Source organism: Gadus macrocephalus, chromosome 19 (assembly GCF_031168955.1).
Source record: "Gadus macrocephalus chromosome 19, ASM3116895v1".
NCBI classification, from domain to species: Eukaryota; Metazoa; Chordata; class Actinopteri; order Gadiformes; family Gadidae; genus Gadus; species Gadus macrocephalus.
The window spans coordinates 3,099,941-3,106,176 of NC_082400.1; positions in this window are offsets into that span (position 1 = coordinate 3,099,941).

Sequence of the window (6,236 nt, forward strand, 5' to 3'; positions counted from 1 at the left end):
GCACATAAGTACAAACACTCCCTGAGTGGCCTGAGTGCTGACACCTCCTCGCACTCAGGTCCAATCCCCCCACAGCCAATCCGGTGCACTCCCAACCTGCCCATACTCCCCCTGCAGGCCAGACGTTGCACGTCCCCCCACACACCCCCACCGCCCGACACAGGCCGGGGTCACATCCGGCCGCCATCTCACTCCCCCCACCCAGAGCGGGAGAGGAAGTCCGCCACGGCCATCTGCGCCCCAGGCCTGTGCACGACCCGGAAATTAAAGGGTTGCAACGCGAGGTACGACCGGGTGATCCTCGCATTGTTGCCTTCATGCGGTGGAGCCACTGGAGGGGGGCGTGGTCGGAGTAGAGGTTTAACGCGCGCCCCAGCAGGTAGTAGCGAAGGGCGCCGACCGCCCACCAGATGGCGAGACACTCCTTCTCCACCGTGCTGTACCGACCCTCCCGGTAAGATAATTTCTGGCTCAGGTACAAGACCGCGGCAAACCCCCTATCCGACGTGTCCGTCTGCAGGGAGAAAGGGAGATCAAAGCTAGGAGCACACAGGACCGACTTTCCACAGAGGGCTGTTTTAATAGCCTCAAACGACACCTGGCATGGCTCCGACCACTGGACTGTACATGGGGCCCTCTTACGGGTGAGGTTGGTCAAGGGACTGGCCAGGTCGGAGAAGTGTGGTACGAACTGCCGGTAGTACCCTGCCAGCCCCAAGAACCGCCTCACCTCTTTCTTGTTCCTGGGCCGAGGGGAAGCGGCAACCGCTGCGGTCTTCACAACCTGTGGCTTGAGCTTCCCCCCCCCCCCCAGGTGGTACCCCAGATATTGGATCTCCCTCCGCCCGATCACGCACTTCCTCGGGTTGGCCGTGAGCCCCGCCCATCTCAGCGACTGAAAAACGGCCGCCACTTGCCGCATATGCTGCTCCCACGTTCCACTATAGATGAGGATGTCATCAATGTAGGCAGCAGCATACGCGGCGTGGGGCCGTAAGACCCGGTCCATCAGCCGCTGAAACGTGGCCGGGGCCCGGAACAACCCGAACGAAAGCACCTTAAACTGGTAAAGACCGAGCGGAGTGGAGAAGGCTGTTTTTTCCCGGGCTGCTGGAGACAGCGGAATCTGCCAGAAGCCCTTCGTGCAGTCCAGAGTCGTATAGTAGGTGGCCATGCCAAGCCGGTCTATGAGCTCGCCGATCCGAGGCATTGGGTAGGCGTCAAACTTTGACACCGCATTCGACCTACAGTAGTCTACACAGAACCGGACAGACCCGTCCGGCTTCCCCACAAGCACGACGGGACTCGACCACGCCCAACTCCAACATGGTTGCCAATTTGCGCCTGTCGTGGCAATTTCTGTATCAGATATTGCGTCTAAGCAGATGAGATATTTAGATGCAAAAAGCACACAATACTGTTGACAATTAGTGGTTATATATATTTGTATTAAAAGTACGAACAAAGATACATCACAACATGCATCAACAAACAACATAACAGGCATACATTACAATAATCTGAGGCCTCAGATGGGAGCTCCTCTTTGCGTGTCACTTCATTCTCTGAAGGTACGCTCAGACAAGTCCACTGAGTCTTCCAATCAATGAGTTTTTATTCACTTCGTTTGGGTCCTGAAGGGGGTGGTCCCCCAATACTAAAAGTCTTTGTTCACCAGATTGTTATCTTTACAGTTGAAGCTCCCCCCCCCCCCCCCCCCCCCCCGAGGCTAAGGTGGGGTCGGCGGCCGTGCCATGTAACTCTCTGACTTTGTTTACTGGTAGCCAGAGTGTCGGAACAGGCCCATACTTCAAAGCATTGCTGGGGGGATGACACACGAGAAGATAGGAACAGGCAGGCAATAAAATGCATCACACGACTCTCGAACGTTCACACTTTAAATGACCCAAAAGGAGAGCAGAAGGCAGACACTATATAAAATTACACAGAATAGCAACAAAACTTAAATTCATATAGACCAAAACAATACAACATGTAGATTTTCCATCACACGCCGCACCACATCTTGTTTTTGGACGGGCAGCCTGTAGGGGTGTGTCCACACTGTTAACCCGGGCTGAGTCTCGATGTTGTGAGTAATTAGCGGGGTGCGACCGGGCAGGGGTGAAAAGACATCGGCGAACCGGAGTTGCAGACTGGCAACGTCCCGCGCCTGACTCCCTGAGAGACCCTCAACCTGACCGACCGGGGGGGTGGGGCCTGGCCTAGGGACGTCCGGCCTGAGCTCTTCCCTCTCCGGTAACGTCGACGCAAATTCGACCGCATCGTTCCACCTCTTTAGGAGGTTGACGTGGTAGACCTGCTTGTTTTCGCCCCTGTCCGAACGCGCTACCTCGTAATCCACGTCCCCGACCCGCGGTGTGACCACAAAGGGCCCTTGCCACTTCGCGAGTAATTTGGTGCTGGAGGTGGGCAATAGTACGAGGACCTTATCCCCCGGGGTGAGATCGCGTAATCTAGTCCCTCTGTCGTACAGGCGTCTCCGACTCTCCTGGGCTCGGTGCAAGTGCTCACGTGACAATACCCCTAGTGAGTGAAGCTTTGCACGCAAGTCCATGACGTACTGGATTTCGTTCTTGGCGTCACTGGACCCCTCCTCCCAGTTTTCTTTAATGAGGTCCAGGACGCCCCTGGGCTTGTGCCCATAAGGCAACTCAAATGGGGAAAACCCTGTTGAAGCCTGAGGCACTTCCCGCCCTGCAAACAACAGAGGGTCTAGCCATTGATGCCAATTTCGAGCATCCTCGTGTACGAACTTACGGATCATGGACTTTAACTTTTTTTACCTTCAACAATCCGTAAAGTTCCCTAATCGTGCGTGACATGAAATTGGTGCCCTGGTCAGTGAGAATCTCTTTCGGGATTCCCACCCGCGATATGACATGAAACAACACCTGCGCAACACAATACCCGGAATTGCTTCCGGGTATCGGGTTGCATATTCGATCAGGACTAACACAAATCGATACCAGTGTGCGGAACGTTCTAATGGCCCGATAATGTCCATGCCAATGCGGTCGAAGGGGGCTTCCACCAGGGGAAGGGGCCATAAGGGAGCCCTGGGGATTCACCAACTGGCACTCGGGGCAGGATGCGCACCACCTGCGCACCTCCGCCCGAATCCCCGGCCATTAGCCGTTTAAGTGTTTTATCGTACCCCAAATGGCCCACCATTGGCTCCTGGGTACCAGCAACTGGGTAATAACCTCCTCACTCTGGGTGTCACGACTCACCCGATAAAGCCTAACCCTAACCACTATAAAGTGTGGGTAAGTCAGCGCTGCGTCTGACCGGACCTGCGTCTCCCATCAATTCATCACCTGGTGTCAGTGTGGCGTCCCGAACCCCCGATCCCTGAGCAGCTACCGGTCGTGTCCGCACCCCCATAGTCCCCCTAACAGCCTGTGGAAACCCCGCCCAATCCAACCGAAGAATCAGGGGATGCGTGAGGCTCGAACTTACCGCCGCCTTAACACCCACAACGAATTTCGATGGGGACCAAAGGATACTCGTGCACATCCCCGTGTATACACCTCACCGAAACGCTCGACGCCTCGGACCGCACCAGGCGCTGGTGGATCATGGTCTGCATGCAGCCCAAGTCCAAAAGCGCCTGGTGCATACCCCGCTGTATCCTCACCGGGATACGGTACGCCTCACCGGGACCGTGGGGAGGAGACGGGGCACCGGTGACGCGGACAACCCACCTCCATCATAGGGCACTCCTGCTGGAAGTGGCCAGGCCGCCTGCACCGGCAACACCCCTCCCCTGCCGTCTGAGCGCCCGACTGTGGAGTGGGGGGGGGGAGGCGACTCATGTGCCCGCTCTGGACGCCCCCCCCATCTCACCCTCGGCGCAGGGATTGGTCCATCCCCGGGGCAGCCGCACGGTACGAGGGCTCAGTGTCGATGGTCGCTGGCTCGCAGGTGGTGGCTGCAGGTGGCTCTCCCCCAGTATCACCGCGGCAGAGAGTCTCTCGGGCCTGTGGTATCGGACCCAGGCGGAGGTCCTAGCCGGCAGCCCCTCCCCGAACCTCTCCAGGGCCACCTGCTCCACCACGTCCTCCGCCGTGTTCCGGTCTGGGACCAGCCACCTCCTTGCCTGGTCCCTCAGCTGCTGGGCGAAGGCGTAGGGTCGGTCCCCCTCGCTGAAGGCCAGCGCCCAGAATCGCCGGCGATGTTCCTCCGGGTAGAGGCCCAGCCGGTCCTTTTATTTTGATCGCTCAGAAGTCCAACAAAACACAAGTCCTTAAACTTAAATCATAACTCCGCTCAAAGCGGTCAGAGGGTGCGTTCCAGGCGATCTCTGGCGGCGATCACCCCAGTCTCTCTGCTCCCGCTCCTTCCTGGATTCCTTCCCTACTACAACACAAAGCAGGCACATAAGTACAAACACTCCCTGATTGGCCTGAGTGCTGACACCTGCTGCAATCAGGTCCAATCCCCGCAGCCAATCCGGTGCGCTCCCAACCTGCCCATACTCCCCCTGCAGGCCAGACGTTGCACATCCCCCCACAATTTTCTTTTCACCTTTTTAGTTATCAGGCCTTTGTTTTTTGTTCCATTTGTTTTACCTCATTTCTACTGAGGTGCTTGTAATGAAATGTCCAATATTTTTTGGAATATCATTATCATCATCCTATTGTTCTTAGTATAACCGTTATCATTGATTTATTTTAGTTCGCCTTTCTTCAATTTTGTCCTATCTTCCTTTGTATAAACAGACCATTCTCCTGTGTTATGGTGTACTGCCAGTCTCCATGTGGTTTTCCATAGATAGTATGTTTTTTTCCAGGTAGATAGTTGATTCCTCAGCAGTAGAGGCAGCGTTTTGTATAAGCCCAGTCTCCAACGCCCAGTAGAGCAGTGTCTGCTTGACTGCTGTAGGGGGTACAATGTTTAAAGTGTTCCTTGTTTGAAAAGCCTGGCCAAGATATCACTATTATAAGATGCACGCCAACTTGGGAATCACACCCAAAGAAATAATAAGTAGCAAGTAATAATGATAGTTTATCCCAACTCAAGGTAATCATTTAAAAAGGAGAGGAAGGAGTCTTTATTCAAGGTCAGATGTAAAAGTAATGTATATTTATTTCATTATATAATGTTGTATAAAGGAAATTATGATGCAACAGAAAATGTTTTGTTTAAATGGCATGCAAGCCACATTATATGGAACTATCAGGAACACATGGAGGGGGGGGTGTACACACTACCGTGCCCACACTGTACTGTAGTGTGGTACTGTGCTGTGCACATAGTACTGTACTGTACTGTGTACTCACAGTCCTACATATTAGTCCATAGTAGCTTACCAAAACGATAATACCAAAAGTATTTACACTGGTTGAAACCTACAGCAAAGCAAACAAAATAAGGTATTCAAAAAGTCAAGCACTGAACATAATCAAACTCCTACAAATGAAGAAACGTGTGCAAGGGAGTGAAACTCCAACAGAAGCCCCGCCCAACCCCACACAAACCTGCTCTAGCTGCCCAGCACACCGGATGGACCCCAGTTGGTTTGTCTGGGACACAGGAGCCTTGATATTAACAATATCAAGGCTCAATATTAAAGGCAAAACAACAAAACAAAACAAATCAACAACAAAAAGCAAATTCCACTTCAACCAAAACTAAATCGAAATATCTATTGGCAAAACAACGGTCAAAGACTGCTGGAACGGTATGTTTTGCAGCTTAAATATCTTTCATGCTGGCTTGTGACTTGCACATGTGTGAATTACTCCCACCACATAAATATGCTGTAATGTAATGTAGAGAACCACTCAGCTACCTTCCTTAAATGGGATAAAAATTTAATATATCTCGTCCTGCTGTAATCCTCCAATGGCTTCACACTTTTCACATCAGCCTCTCGGCGATGAATGCCCAGGGCCTGAACAACGCAGAAACAGAGTTTTAAGACAAGGTGTGTGGCCCCTACCCCTCTGTGTGGCCCCTACCCCTCTGTGTGGCCCCTACCCCTCTGTGGGCCCCTACCCCCCTGTGGGTCCCCTACCCCTCTGTGGGCCCCTACCCCTCTGTGGGCCCCTACCCCTCTGTGTGGCCCCTACCCCTCTGTGGGCCCCTACCCCCCTGTGGGTCCCCTACCCCTCTGTGTGGCCCCTACCCCTCTGTGGGCCCCTACCCCCCTGTGGGTCCCCTACCCCTCTGTGTGGCCCCTACCCCTCTGTGGGCCCCTACCCCGCTCT